The sequence below is a fragment of the Elephantulus edwardii genome, unplaced genomic scaffold, assembly GCF_000299155.1.
Source record: "Elephantulus edwardii isolate Elephantulus edwardi_28Jun2011 unplaced genomic scaffold, EleEdw1.0 scaffold00007, whole genome shotgun sequence".
NCBI classification, from domain to species: domain Eukaryota; kingdom Metazoa; phylum Chordata; class Mammalia; order Macroscelidea; family Macroscelididae; genus Elephantulus; species Elephantulus edwardii.
Window position 1 is genome coordinate 35,579,204 of NW_006399757.1, and position 16,786 is coordinate 35,595,989.

Sequence of the window (16,786 nt, forward strand, 5' to 3'; positions counted from 1 at the left end):
ACAGAAAATCCCAATGACTAAAAAAAACTGTTAGAGTTAATAGGTCAATTTAGTAGAGTGGCAGGATATAAGATCAATATCCAAAAATCAGTAGGATTCCTCTACAGTAACAAAGACAACTCAGAGAAGGAAATAAAGCAATACCATGTACAATAGTCAAATTGAAATAACTGGGAGTGAACCTAACTAGAGATACAAAAGACCTATACAAAGAAAACTACAGAGCATTTCTTGAAAGACACACTAAAAGACCTAAAGAAATGGAAAAAAATATGCCCTGTTCCTGGATAGGAAGATTCAATATGATGAAAATGACAATCCTTCCAAAAGTAACATACATATTCAATCCCAATCCAGGTACCAAATTCATTTTTCAAGGAGATTGAAAGGGAAATTATCAAATTTACTTGGAGAGACAAGAAAAAAAATCTGTATACAGAATTCTCTTAGTAATTATTAACTATGGCATTGGCAAAAAAATATTAAATATACCATGAACTGCCAGAAGAACAGCTAAGTTTGCCTTGGGAAAAGTGTGCTAGAATGCACCTGTAAGCAGTGATAGTGACACTGTATCTCAAGAATCTTGAGCATGTTAAGTGACCAGTACCTGAAGAACGACTTCCTGCTTGGTAGGTCAGTGAAAAAGTGGAGGCCCTTCAATGAAATGGACTGACAGACACCGTGGCTGCAGCAGTGACCTCGGACATGAAAGCAACTGTGAGCATGGTTCAGGATGAGGCAAGGTTTCATTCTCTTATGCATAGAATTGCTGTGATTTGGAACTAATTCAGTAACACCTAATAGCAACAACAGTTAAATACTATTCATTTCCAGTACACCTTACCAGCTTAGAGCTGGTCAGTGACTAAGAATGACAGGAAAAGAATTGAAACCTTTGAGCTGTGGTGTTGGAGAAGAGCACTGAACATCTCGTGGATGGCCAAGAGAACAAACAGATATGTCTTGGAGAGGGTGCAGCCAGAGTGCTCTTTGGAAGCAAGAATGATGAGGCTTCACCTCACATAGTTTGGACATGTTGTTAGGAGGGGCTGTTCCTTGGAGAGGGACGTGATGCTGGAAAGGGTAGAAGGTCGGTGAAGGAGAGTAAGGCCTTCAACCAGGTGGACTGACACAGTGACTGCTGTAATGGGCTCTTATGTGTCAGGAAATGTGAGGACAGAACAGATTCAGATCTTTTGTTCATAGGGTCTCTATCAGTCATACTCGACAGCTCCTAACAACAACAACAACAAGAAGCACCTTATCAGAGATTTTAATGCATATCTAAATAAATGTGAATGTCTATTTTAGTCCTCTTAAATTGATGTTTATGAAAAGATTTCTGTGTCTTCCTGTTCTCACTCAACAACCTATCTTGTTGCTCTCTCTGTATTAATACAAAACTTTCTCAATTTCCTTCACATTTGCCTAATATTTCATTTTGTAGTTGTGTCATGATCTGTGAACTTCATGGTCCTGGATGTCTCTCCTTTTTTTCTTTATTTTTTTAATGTGTGAGTTTATCTGTAGACTCTATTCCAAGAAGTGGAACTATTGATGAAAGACTGCAGGGAGTCAAGAAAGCAGCCAAAGTACAGTCTGGAAAAGGAAAATGTGCACAGTTCTATTAGTATAGAGCAAAAGCTCCTGTCCCTTCCGTCCATTTCTTGCCACTCAGTTCCTTTCATAGAAACAATTAGATTCCCATGTATTTTTCTATGAGAAATTTAGGAGAGTCTATTTATAATCAAGTGTATGTGGGTTTCTTCTTTTCCTCCTTTTTAAATACAAAGAGCATTATACAAAACAATTTTCCCCATCACTAAAATCCTTCCATGTGTTGTCTCATTCTGAAAGGAAATTTTAAAATTATATTCTATTGTGATACAATTGTAGTCATTGCTTTTCATTTCTTTCCTCATTAACTCAAAAGCAACTTAGCTCAAGTCTAAGACTTAACATAGATTAGTAGACTCTGTTGGCCTAACTCTTAGAGGCCACATCTGTTTTCATGTGTGTGATTTTGGAGTTTTGTTTTTATTTGCATTTCCATTTCTGGGAACCATGAAAAATAACTCATAGAAGTGAGAATTGAAATGAAGTTTTACTCTCTGATGTCCAGTTTGTCAAATCTGCAGGCTGTCTGGCCTGTTTAGTGTTTATCTGTTTACACATTGATGTTTAGCTTAAGATTTCATTAGAAATAATGATTAGGGTCTGGTACATGCCCTTGAACTTCAGAAGTGGTTAGCAGCGTAGAGAGGTTGAGCAGTTAGTAGAAACTGGGTCAGGATCTGGGCCCAAAAAGCAATATTCACATCCTTCTCACCCTGTAAAGGCTCCTCCTCCATCTCAGTCAGCTGTACTGGAGCTTCATATTCTTAGGACAGCTCACACCCTACACTGACATTCATACCGTCAAATTGAATCTGACTGGTCCCTCCTTCTCCAGCACAGCATCTGGTGGATTTGAACCACGTACCTCTGGGATTGCAGTGCCGCTTCTTGCCACTAGACCGCCAGATCTCCCTTGAAACAGTCTTTTTATGTTTCAAACAGATTTTTATCTGCGTCACCCTGGAAATATGTAGGATAAAGGCTCCCAAGCTTTGCCCCAGATGGTCAGATTCAAGCTCGAGTGGAGCGTGAAAGTCTGTACTCGCGGGAGATCCCTGGGTGTTTAGGAGTAACTTACGCTAACTTGAGGGAGCTCTTGCTGCCTAGTGGGTAAGGAATTGAGCTGCCAACACGAGGCAGGTGATTCGGATCCCCCAGCTGCTCCACAGGAGAGAAAGATGGGCAGTCTCTTCCCGGGTGATTTACAGCTTCTGAAAACCCACTGCTGAAAGGTCAGCCACGTGTGAATCGGTTCCAGCTGGACAGCACGTAACAACAGCAATGCTAATCTGAAGAAACTTGGGTGATTGGAAACAGCACTTTAGAGTTAGAGCTGGGCTTATGGGGACACTATCTCCCCGACTTCAACTCCCCTGCTCATTCTGGGCCTGAATTTCTCACACTGAAAAAAGAGGGGAGGAAAGTGTCTGTGGCCTGGCCACCTCACAGGGCAACCTTCACGTTCAAATGGAGTAATATCTGAAATCACTTGGTAAATTATAAACCGTTTATAAATGTGAGGAAGTCAGCCACCTGGGATCGTTAAGGGTAATGTGTCCAAGGAAGGGAGGAAGGCAGAAGGCAGGAAGGGAGAAGATGGAAAGATGAATGTAAACCAGAACCACAGAGAATGGGGAAGAGTGAGGGTTGTAACCATTGCAAAGTATGAATCGTTGAATGGAATACCAATCTGCTCCTTAAACTTTAATGCCAATCATCATTTTTTAAATTATTATTATTGTGTGTGTGTGTGCCGTCAAATTGGATCTGACGGGTACAGGAAGAGATTGCTCCTCCTTCTCCAGTAGAGCATCTGGTGGATTCAAACTGCGTACCTCAGGGATTGCAGTGCAGCTTCTTGCCACTAGGCCACCAGAGCTCCCCCCAGTCATCATTTTTTAATAAAATAATAACATAAGAAAGTGTTACTTCGGCAAGCTCTGGTGGCCTAGTGGCAGGAAGCTGCACTGCAATCCCAGAGGTCTGCAGTTCAAATCCACCAGATGCTCTGCTGAAGGAGGGACAATCTCCTCCTGTATCAGTACGATTTGATGGTACACACATTAAAAAAAAAGAAACAATAATAAATTTTTTTTAAAAAAGTGTTGCTTCAATGTGCCCATAAGGAAGGATATTTGGAAAAGCTTAATTTGTTTCCTGCTCCTGTGCTTTCTGGGGGTGGGCATGGTGGGGGACCTGCTTCAAATTCAGTTCAACTCCTTGAGTTCGAGTTGGAACTGACTCAGCTGACCCTGCAGCAGGTTTTCAGAGACTGAATCACATGGGAGGAGATTGCCCATTTTTCTTCCTTGGAACAATTGGTAGATTCGAACTGCTCACCATTGGATTGGCAGCACAACTCCTTACCCATTAGGCCAACAGAGTGCCCTATCTTATGCTTATTTTCCTAGTAAACACTCTCCTTCCTTGACAAAGAGCAGTGCTTAAAATGTGCTCACACCTATGTGGTTAGTATTTGGAGGAAGCTTAATTAATAGCCTTTTTGCAGGTGACAGTCTTGCTTGCAGCAAGTGAAAGCTTAACACACTGAAGATCATTATGTATGATGATGGCCTAAAAATAATGTATATGAATGAAGCACATTATGTATGAATGATTATACCAAAATGTATTTTTTTTTAAAAAAAATCTTTACTGGAGGAAACTATTCATCTTTCTCCTTCAGAGTGGATGGAGGATTAGAACTGCTGTCCTTTCAGTTTAGGGGCTGTATGTGTATTGGGCTGTGCCACCTGGGGTCCTAAGGGCAATAAGAATATAAAGTGGCTCCTGGAAAGAGAGGTCCTTGGTACCTAGAGCTAATCTCGACCAATACCAAGTATACCAATATACCAAGTATATTAAACTTTGTAGTTCCTCTTCATTCTTCACTTTTCCTGTTTTATAAACTCATAGTTTTAGCAGGCCTTTTGCTGTGTTTTTTTTTTTTATATTGAGGAAGATATTTAAAGATAAACCCCAAAGTCCTGTGACTGCTATCTCTGTAGCTACCACTGTAGCTAAAGTTGGAGTGGTTGAATTGAAATAAGACTCTTTAATTTCCCTAGTTGAAAAATGCTGCATTTCACATTCTGCCTTTCGGGGTAGACTAACCTTGTAAGTTTTAGAACCTCATTAATTCAAAGTTATGCACTAGCGGGCATTCTTTAGGGAGGCCTGGACTTCTAATATGTCTAGATTCTAATTAGCGTTTGCTTTCTCTCCAATAAGCATTTCCTGAATTCATACGAGAGGCAAGGCTTGCAAAGAAAAATGAGGGAGCAACGAACGACTTCCTACTACTTGTCATGCATGTATCCTGCTAGAAATAAGTTTTCCTTCTGAAAACATAAAAGCCACTCCCTTCTCTGTTAAACTTAGAACTCCTAAACTCTATTACATATTGAAATCACCTAGGATCATTAAACATTCTAGAGATGGGTTTCCAACCCTGATGTTGTCATTGTTAGGTGCCATCCAGTCAAAATGACTCACAGCAACCCTGTGAACGACAAATCTGAGCCCTGCCCTATCCTGTGCCATCCTTACCATGTCAGCCACACTTGAGCCCCTTATTATCATAACTGTGTCAATCCCTCTCCTTCAGAGTTCCTCTCTCACTGACCCTCCACTTTTCCATGCATGATGTCTGTTTCCAAGGACTGGCCTTCCTAACAATATGCCCCAAGTATGTGAGATGAAGTTTCACCAGTCATCTCTCTAAGGAGCACCCTGGCTGCACCCTCTCCAAGACAGCATCCTATCCTAGAAAACTACTTTCACCAGCTTGTGGCCTAAACATGCAGACTACACGCGCACACACATTAGAATCTAACTTTCTGTACATTTCACCTCAGTATTTCTTAATACAGGAAACCTTCCTGGATGCTCCGTTCTCCATCACCTACTCAAGGCAGCTCTGGTAGACTAGTCTGTAGGAAGCTACACTTCTCTGGTGGTTTAGAATCCTCCAGCCTCTCCAGTGGACAAAGGCTGGCAATATCCTCCCAAGCAATTTACAGCCTTGGAAAACCATCAGCTATGAGTTGGTTCCACCACACAACAATGGCTCTGTGGGGTATTCTTCTCCATGATCCTGCAGGACATGGTATGTGTTCTTGGTTCTTTCCTCGGAATCCTGGAGGATCAGACTGTGCTCTTTACCCCTTGAATCTCATCAATGAGTGATTATCTATTCGTACATTTCATTGTATTCATTCTGTAAATGCTCATTTCCTTTCTAGATGATACTGTTGTTAGTCACTGTCGATTCTGACTCATGGGGACCCCATGAGCTATTGCAGAGTAGAACTGCCCCATTGGGTTTTCAAAGCTGTGACCTTTCAAAAGCAGTCTCAGGCTTCTCTTCTGAGAAACCTCTGGGTGAGTTCAAAGCGACAATGGTCTGCTACTTCACTATTCACTCCACCCAGGGACTCCCCCTCTGCTGATAATAAACCTATTACCCGCTGGATACCCATTCATGGCATTTTCGTGGTCATTAGCTCACATAATAAGAATAAAGCATTTACACTATCATGTATTTTATTAACTATTTTAGGAACTATCGCCAGCTAAAGCTATCACGAAAAAGACCAGAAATAGAGCTGCTCCCTGAAAGAGATTTAAAAGATTAACTATGGTCCTGGAATGATTTTAGAGAAAACGTGCGCTTTAATTTTTATTTCAGTTGGCTTAAAAGCTGGTTTTCCTCCCACAGTTCAAACCAAATTACATTCAATAAGAAATGGTTGATAAAATTAGACAAAGGCCAAGCCATACAAGTGTCTCCTTTTTGTTTGCTTCCTGTGTGTTTGATGAAAGGGTTCACACACCCCTCTCCACCTCCCGCATTTCTGAAGCGTACCACGCTTTATTTCCCAAATTCAGACAAAGAAGCAGATCTCCATACACAGGCCCCCCTGTAGCAACACGGAAGGAGTCAGGTTACGAGGCAACCAGGGGCCTATCAGAGCTGCGATCACCGTCTCCACGCTCCTGGCACCGCGGTTCGCATGGCTGCGAGGCCCGCAGACTCCTCAATGTGGCGCTTTGTTCACCCAGCCGGCCGCTTGAATGGCGGCGTCGGTAACGTGACCGCGGGCGCGGGGCGCGGGGCGCCGGGCAGGCCCGGGAGGGGCGCGGGCCTGGCCAGTGGGAAGACCGGACGCCGAGCGGCGGAATCACCCCACTGGCATCAGGCCACCGCCTCCATTCAGCGGCGGAATGTGGGCGGGCCAGGGGTTGCGGGCGCGGAGCCCCTGAGCGCCATTAACCCTGTGCGTGCCCGGCCGCCGCCTCCACGCATGCGCGCTCTGTGCTGTCCTGTATCCCACGCCCCAGTGCTCCATCACCAGGGTTGCCCGCTGCAGGGCCTTGTTGGATTTACTCCATAAGTAAAATAAGCACGAGTTTACTTGTGTTTGCTTTTACTGAGCTGTCCTAAACTATTTCACACTTGTTCACCCTATCAACACCAGAGATTCTGCTTCTAGGTCTGATAGGCATCATCTGTCTCTCCCTCCAACTCGTAACACCTGCCTACAGAATCAAAGCCTCTTATTGACAATCCCTGTCAGGACTGTTGTTATGTGTCTTAGAACCAGAAATGACTCTTCAGAGGCTCTGAATCGCAAGGAGAGAGGTTTCCATCGAGGAGATTGTCCATCTTTCTCCCGTGAAAGAGAAGGATTCGAACCCTCTTGTCTTTGGGTTGGAAGCGCAACTCTACCTACATCAACACCAGAATTGTTATGTACTGTCGAGTCAGAACTGATTCATACCTGACCCTCCGGGGGGAGGTTTTCGAAGGCAGTTAATCGCATGGGAGGAGATTGCCCCTGTTTCTCCTGCTAAACAGCAGGTGGATTTGAACTGCATGCCTTTGAGATTGCACCACAGTTTCTTGCCACTAGGCCACCAGAGCCCCCTTGTCTTCTCATTTTTCTCACACCTCCCTTGCTATCTTAATGACTTTCTTGCTCTTGTCCAATTAACGCGACCAAATGTAAATTAGCCCATTCTGTTTTATCTTTTTAGGTAGAACTTTTTTGTTTGTTTAGATAGAACTTTAAACTTTCCTGACCTCTGTTACTCTTTTCACCACATATTTGGATGTTGGAGTTATTTCCCTATAGTCTTACTGCCTTTCTCTACTGGCTTATCTTTATTAAGCATTTACTGAGTGCTTTTTGCCAGTTGCTATATTGTTGTTGTTGTTGTTGTTATGTGCCATCGAGTCGTTTCCGACTCATAGCGACCCTATGCACAACAGCCCTAAACCCTGCTCTATCCTGCGCCAACAGCACCGCCTCTGACACACCCATCCCGATTACCCCAGTCACCGAATCAATCCATCTCATAGAGGGTCTTCCCCTCCTGCGTTGTCCCTCAACCCTCTCAAGCATGATGTCCGTCTCCAAGGACCCGTCTCTCCTGGCAACATGTCCAAAGTATGTCAGACGAAGCCCCAGAATCTTTGCCTCCAAGGACTAGCTTGGTTTAATCCTCTCCAAGACAAATCTGTTTGTTTTCCTGGCAGTCCAAGGTACATTCAGTACCCTTCTCCAGCACCACAGCTCAAAAGCATCCACTCTCCTTCTGTCCTCCCTAGTCATTGTCCAACTCTCTGATGCATAACAAGCGATTGCAAATACCATGGCCTGTATCAGGCGCACCTTAGTCTCCAGAGAGACACTGTTGCTCCTGAGTACTTTAGAGAGGTCCCTAACAGCAGACTTTCCCATCGCGATACGCTTTTTGATTTCCTGACTGCTGGTGCCAAGAGTGTTGACTGTGGAGCCGAGCAAACTGAAGCTGTGAACAATCTCAATCTCTTCACCATCCATCCTGACGCTACCAATTGGTCCAGTGGTGAGAATCTTTGTCTTCTTGACATTGAGCCTCAGTCCATACTGAAGGCTGCAGTCCTTGACCCTTCGCAGCAAGTGCATGAGGTCCTCCTCAATTTCAGCAAGCAGGGTTGTGTCATCTGCATAACGGAGATTGTTAATAGACCTTCCACCAATCCTAATGCCACAATTCTCCTCATAGAGCCCAGCCTCTCAGATAATCTGCTCTGCATACATGTTGAAAAGTTATGGAGACAAGATGCATCCCTGGCGTACACCCTTCCCAATTTTGAAGTACAACACCGTGAGTTGCTATATTAGGTGAGATTATATTATATATATATATATAAAACATCAAGTGTCAGAACATATTCATAGCTGATTCTCCAGGTTTATAAAGGCAGTAAATCACACAAGAATTGATTGTCCATCTTTCTCCTGAGGAACAGCTTGTCAGTTCACTCTATGCCTTTGAGTTGCAGTGCAATTCCTTACCACTAGGCCACCAAAGCTCCCTTTTAAGTTCTGTAGTCTTTGAAATGTTATTTATGTAAAAATCTTCACTTTCCATATATTTTTAAAAATGTTATCCTTGATCAGAAAAAAAAATGTTATCCTTGCAACAGAATAGTCTAAATGTTCACCCCAGAGTCACTGTCCTTTGGTCAATTCCAGTTCATGGCGACCCTCCATTTGGCTTCCAAGCCTATAAATCCTAACAGGGACAGATGACCTTGTCTTTTCCACATAGAGTGGCGGATGGGCTCAAACTATTAACCTGGCAGTTGATACATCAGGGCTCCTTATAAGTCAAGAGACCACCACCCACCCACGGCTCCTGAGTTGATTCTGACTCACAGTGACTCCTTTGGATACCAAGGCTGTAAATCTTCACAGGAGAAGACTGCCCATCTCCCTGCCTGCACAGCTGGTAGATTAAAACCACTTAACTTTTAGGCTAGAAACTCAACATGGAGCACACTATTCCATCAGAGCTCTTGATATTATTTTAAATCTCTTTTCTTTTACATTTAGATATATGCTATGTGGACTTTTCTCCATGAGGACTCCTGCCCCATAACTTGCAGTTGGTTGATGGAGGAGCTACAGACGCACATGTGTACACTTTGAGATCACCTGTCTCTAAGTGAGACATCCTGTAACTGAAATTTGGTGTTCTGTCTCAGCCTAATTAATATCTTGTTGCTGTCATTTGCTGTTCAGTTGTCACCCCAAAAATGAACAAAGCTCAAGCACAACTGAACAAAATACTGCCCAGTCCTCAGTCCTGTGCCAAGTGACGATGCACTGTGGATCTGAGCATTGTGACCCATGGGATTTTCCATGGCTGACTTTGGGAAATAGATTGTCAGGCCTTTCTTCCTAGTTTCTTTGTCTGGAAATGCTGCCTGTTCAATCTCATCACACTATGTAAGTCTGCACTGAAATACAGGTGGTGCCTGCCCTCTGAGCTGCATTGGCTAGAAATCAAACTAGATCTGTCACCTGTTGTTGTTGTTGTTAGATGCCATCAAGTTGAGTAGAACTCATACTGACCCTATGAAGGACCAATCTGAACACTGTCCTATCCCATGTCATCCTCACTGTCTCTGATATACTCAAGCCCATTGCTGCAGTCACCGTGTCAACCTACCTGGTTGAAGGTCTTCCTGTCTCTCACTACCTCTCCACCTTTTCTCAGCATGATGTTCTTCTTCAAGGATTAGCGTCTCCTAGCAACATGCCCAAAGTACATGAGACGAAGCTTCCTCATCTTTGTCTCCAAGGAATATTCTGGCTGCACCTTCTCCAAGATATATCTGTTCATTCTTTCATCAGTCCATAGAATCCTCAGCACTTCCAAAACCAGAGTTCAAAGGTATTAATTCTTCTGTCATCCATAGTCATTGTCTAGCTCTCAGATGCATAGCAAACAATGAGAAAGACCACACCTGAATCTGCTGCACCTTTTTCTCACTCCAGGTGTGAGATCTCTCACATGAAGGATGAAGTTTTCCACTGAATTGCCACTTTCCAATCTCATATTACTTATTTCCACAGTTCTGAGAACCCACCACAGTATTTCATTGGCTTCATTGATGCTGTCCTGCCCCTCTTGGATTCTAAGGTTACTTCTTTCTCATGTGCTTCTTAGATTAGTACAGCCTAGCCCTCCCTTGGCTCCACAATCAACACCCTTGGTACCAGCAGTCATGAGATCAGGAGATGTATCGCTTTGGGCAAATCTGCTATTAGGGACCTCTCCAAAATACTGAAGAACAAAGATGTTAGTTTGAAGACTGAGATGCTCTTGATTCGAAGTGTGGTCTTTTCACTCACTTGCTGTGCATCTGAGAGCTGGACAATGAATAAGGATGACAGGAAAATAATTTACGCCTTTGAGTTATGGTGTTGGAGAAGAATACTGAATGTCCCATGGACTGACAAAAGAACAAATGGATATGTCTTAGAGAAGGTGCAGCTAGAATGCTCCTTGGAAGCAAGGATGGCAAAGCTTTGTCTCTTATACTTTTGGACATGTTATAGGAAAGGCTATTTCTTGGAAAGGGATATCATGCTTGGAAAGATAGAAGGTCAGTGAAAGAAAATAAGACCTCCAGTGAGCTGGATTGACATAGTGACTACACAATAGGATCAGGTGTATCAGAGATGATGATAATCACGCAGGATAGGACAGGATTCAGGTATGTTATTCATAGGTTGCTATGACTTGTACTGGACTTGATGGCATCTAACAACAATAAACAACCCCTCCCTAGGAACCTTGAATTGAATTGGAAGTTAGTTTGAGTGAGACCACAAAGTACTAGATGACTTTGATCCCCATTAACTGTTATATTTGAGAGTTAATAGACAGCATTTGTTTTCCACAGTAGGTTTCAAACTTGGGAAACTTCATCTGTACAAACTTACACAACTCAGAGCCCACTCTCATCCTTAGATCTCAACTCTCATGTTGAATATTTAACAGGTTCCAGGAAATCTATGAATTTCAATTACAAACTAATGGCAAATTTTGAGGTAAACCATAAAGTGATACATCAGACACTTATATATTATTTATACAAGATTTTTTGCATCACCAAAATCACACACCTGTCATGATTAAATAATTTTCTAAACAAGATAAAAATTCAAGAAAATCAGATCTTAAACAATAGCTTCTATTGTTGTTTTTATATACTTATTGTTGTTTCAATGACAAATGAAACTGCACAGTCATTAAAAGAGGTAACCACATCTAAGAGCTGGACAATGACTAGAGAAGAACTAATGCCTTTGAATAATGGTGTTGGAGAAGAATGCTAAATATCCTATGAATTGCCAAAATAACAATCAGGTATGTCTTGGAGAAAGTGTAGCTAGAGTACTCCTTCGAGGCAAAAACGATAAAGTTTCATCTCACATACTCTGGGCATGTTGTTAGGAGAGGTTAGTCCTTGGAGAGGGACATCATGCTTGGAAAGGTGGAAGGTCAGCAAAGGAGAGGAAGACACCAAACCAGGTGGGTTGACACAGTGCCAATAGCAATGAGCTTGAGCGCATCAAAGATTGTGAGGATGGCACAGAACTGGACAGGATTCAGATCTGTTGTTCATGGGGTTGCTATCAGTCCTCAATTCTATGACACCTAACAACTACTTCTGTTCTTTTGAATATATTTGCTTTAAGTAGTAGAAAAATTTGGAGACTATGGACTTGAGGCTCTAGGCTGACTGTGCCTACCCATCCTTTCCCTTTTCCCGAGATTCTACCCACTCATTCCATGTAATTATTTGTTCATCTTGAAGATAGCCTGCACTCTGTCCCTACCCAAGACAAACAACACTGTGGACAATAGAATAAAACACTGATTGGTCCTGTGCCATCATCAGAACCACTGCTGTGACTGAATGCATTGTGACAGTCATTATGCCAATCTCATCGAAGGCCTTCCTTTCTTTCACTGACTTTCTACTTTCCCAAATCTGAGGTCTTTATCTATGGATTGGCCTCTCGAGTGGTGAAGTCTATAGCAAGTGGCATTGTTAACCCAAACACAGAGCCTCTTCAAGTGGTGTAAGTCCACCAGTGACTCTGAGGGAGAAAGGTGGGCAGTCTCTTCCCATTAAGATTTATAGCTTCAGAAACTTGCTTGAGGGGCAGTATGCGTATGAACCAACTTGATGGCAGTGAGCTTGAGCTCTGTTTTTAGTAACTTGCCCAAAGGAGATGAGACATAGTATTATCACCCTGGACTGCAACGAACAAACTAGCTGCTCTTCTGTCTCTCGGCTTCCCAAAAGCCTTCCTGAGTTTAGACACACATGTCCTATCACACAACCAAGCACCTCCCTTACTTTGGATCCCTCATTAAGAATTTTTTTTAAGATCCTGAGTGTCAGTCATTCACTGCTACTCCGCATTTTCCTTTGGGTTCATATTATGCATTGTAATAGGATTTTGCTGGAGCATGCAGACCTATCCAAGACATGTGTTACTTACCCACATGGTTGAAATTGTTGGGATGAGCAGTGGAATTAAGAATGTGACAATCCTGAGCTGCTTCTTTTCTTCTAGGCACATTGCTTTGGGAAGGTATTGAAAAGCTCCAATCCATGCATCCAGGGAAGGGATGTAGGTGTGTGTTGTGCGATATTGCTTGCCTTAGCATTTCCTTTTTTATTTTTTTAAATTAAAAGCATTCCAAAGCCTTGGAGCAGTAACAGAAAAGGATAAGAAGAGAAGAGGGTAAAAGGTGCCTCTAAATCTTGATAAATCTATCCTCTCATGATACTGCCAAGGAATGCTTGCACAGGGATAAGTATAAGCTTTGACATTTTGCCTTACCGGGGATCTCACATTGGCTCCCTTCTCTATACCTCTCACTACTTCTTAAACACCAATTCACAAGGGTTCTATCTCTGGCTTGATTTAGAGAAGAATCCTTTTCATTATAATCATTGTGCATGGAAACAAAGGAACATATGGATCAAAGGTTTAGGGTTTTCAGCGCCGCCTCCCCCAATCACATGACTACCCAGCTCAAAGGCAGTAACTGTCCACTGACATACTGGTCAGGAGCTTCTGGCCTTTCAAGGGGAGACCTGTGGTTACCTAGAAACAGCACCCTCCCACTCCCTGCCATTTACTCAGCACTGAAAACATTCTTTCGGGAGTCTACACTTAGCAATTTCAAGTTTTATCCCTTAGTGAAGGGATTCTTCTCTTTTTTCCTCCTCTGAAACATGGATACATCAAAAAAATTCATTGATTTCCCATTAGAGCTTTAGAATTAGTCTGCCTGATTCTTGCACTCCAAAATCCTACTGGCTCTTCTATTCTAATCATCTTTAAATGGCTAGATGAATCTAAAGAGAATTGCTATTTTTTTAGCATTGACATACAGAAATAAGATACCTAATAATAAACTCAACAAGAAATATGCAAGAGCATATTTTAAATACATTGAAAGGTAGAAAAGACTCAAACAAATGAAAACATATATGGATTTACTATTGTTACTGTTACTGGTTAGGAAATCTCTCAATACAAAACATTTATTATTAGGCATTCAATTTTTGTGTTATCACTGACAGCATCTTTCATTATATTTTCCAACTGCTTGTTGTCTACCTATAAGGACCATACAATAATTTTATTATCATGAAAGTGGCTTCCTTGCTTTAAAAGGAGGAGGAAGGCTTTAGTCTGCTTTTATGGCTTCTTTGTAACACTGAAATGGGAGAAAGTTTGAATGTGGGGAGCCAGAGGTCAAAGGAGGGACAAAACTTAGAGTAAGTTCATCAAAGCCCTGCAGCTGTAAGCATTGGCTAGGAACTAAGGAGAGTGGCTCTTTGAAGTTCTAAGAAAACCACAGAGCTGGAATGTCACTGGTGGTCCCCTAGCCTCCAAGACCATATATGTACCATCCTGGACAGACACATTTTCATCTCCTGCATAGAAGGAGATTTCAAAAATATCCCTTGTCCCCATATTAGAGATGCAAATACTTTCTATTGCTCTCACCATCAAATAAATCTCTTTACTGCAACTCCGTGTTTCAGTTATTTCCTCTCATGCCGTTTCTAGTGGAGATGATGAGTTGCTGACCACTGTTTTGCATTAGTGCCCTGTGAGACTGAGAATTCTCTTTAGATGCAGAACTCTGTTTAGTGAGACCTCTGTTGATGCAGTTTTTGCAGGTTTGCAATGTGCCCTGCACTGGGCTTTACATAAGCATCCCTCCCAACAACCTTACGAGTAAATACTCCGCACTTACTAAGTGCTCCCCATTTTTAATTTTTTTTTTAATTTTTATTGTATTATTTTTACATGTACCGTCAAATCAGATCTAACTGGTACAGGAGAAGAGTGCCTCCTCCTTCTCCAGCAGAGCATCTGGTGAATTTGAACCACGTACCTCTGGGATTGCAGTGCAGCATCTTGCCACTAGGCCACCAGAGCTCCCTCAGTGCTCCCCATTTTACAGACAGCAAACTGAGGCTCAGAGAGGTGAAACAGTTGTCCAAAGTCACAAAACTGGTTAATGTAAGGTCAAAAGAAAATGGTGGTTAATGAATCCATTACAGATAATAAGGTTCATGAACAAAAAACATCTAAAAGAGAGCACGTTTAAGCATTGCCAACCAGGGGTTTTAAAGGTAATTACAATGACTAGGTTTTACAGATGTCCTTAATTGAAGGGAGAGTTTTTGAAAGTGCTGTTTTTCTATCATTGGTTTCTGCCTTTGTTATTGAATACTACTAGAAATACCGTAACCAAAATACCAAATGTGGATGGCTTTAACAAACAGAAATTTATTCTCTCTGATTAGGACCCTGAATTCAAGGTGCAGGAACTAGAAGACTTTCTCTTTGTGTGTCTTCTGGTTCTAGAAATGTCTCAAGGCAGGAACATGAATCAAAAGGGTTTTCAGTCCATTCCCAACTCTTCTTTCTTGGAGACACTGAGGTCCCTCCTTCTCTGTTCATTTATTTATCTTTTTATATCTGCTAAGATAAAAGATGGTATAGGCCCCATGCCAGCAGAGTTCCCCTTAAATGGATCAGGGTTCTGAGGAACTAAAGATGTTGCATCCTACCCATAATCCTCTAACCATTGATCTCCTTTTTTACATCATGGGGATTAATTAATAACTGTTATACTACACTATCACATCCAAAACACTGAGAATCATGGCCTAAATGCATGTCTTGGTGGGACACAACTCCATCAATGACAGTTTCATAAATAATCATTTTCAGGCGAGACTTGATTGTAGAATGGGTGAGTCAGAAACATTCTTGAGTCTCAACTTGTTTCATTTGGAAAGTTTCTATGATTAGAGCACTTTTTTTAAAAAAAAGAATTTTTTATTTATTTTATTAATTTTAATGAACATTTACAGAGATTTTGGATTTGAAGTACAATATTGTCAGTGACAGGATAATATCTATACGCATACAAGGAAGTCCAGTGAATACCACTATCATTCAAATATATGTACCAACAACCAGAGCCAAGAAAGAGGAGATAGAAGATTTTTACCAACTTTTACAATCGGAGATTGATCGAACATGCAATCAAGATGCATTGATAATAATGGGTGACTGAAATGCAAAAGTTGGGAATAAAGAAGAAGATTCAGTAGTTGGAAAACATGGACTCGGTGACAGAAATGGAGCTGGAGAGAGAATGATCAAATTTTGCACAATCAATGACTTATTCATAGCAAATACATTTTTTAAGAGACATAAACGCAGGTTATATACCTGGATTTCACCTGATGGTATGCATAGGAATCAGATCGACTACATCTGTGGAAAGAACCGCTGGAGAAGCTCAATATCAGCTGTGAAAACTAGGCCAGGAGCTGATTGTGGAACAGACCACCAACTACTCATATGCAAATTCAAGCTAAAGCTGAGGAAAATTAAACCAAATACAAGGCAACCCAAATATTACTTTGAGTCTATCCCACCTGAATTTCAGAACCATCTCAGGAACAGGTTTGAGGCTTTGAACACTAATGAACGAAGGCCAGATGAGTTGTGGGAGGATATCAAGGGTATCATCCAGGGAAGAGTGCAAACGGTCATTGCAAAGACAGAAGAGGAAGAAAAGACCAAAATGGATGTCAGAAGAGACTCTGAAAATCGCACTGGAGCGCAGAGAAGCCAAAGCACAAGGGAGAATTCAAGATACTAAAGAGCTGAATAGAAGATTTCAAAAGGCAGCATGGGATGACAAAGCAAAATATTACAATGAAATGTGCAAGGAGTTGGAGTCAGAAAATCAAAAGGGCCGAATT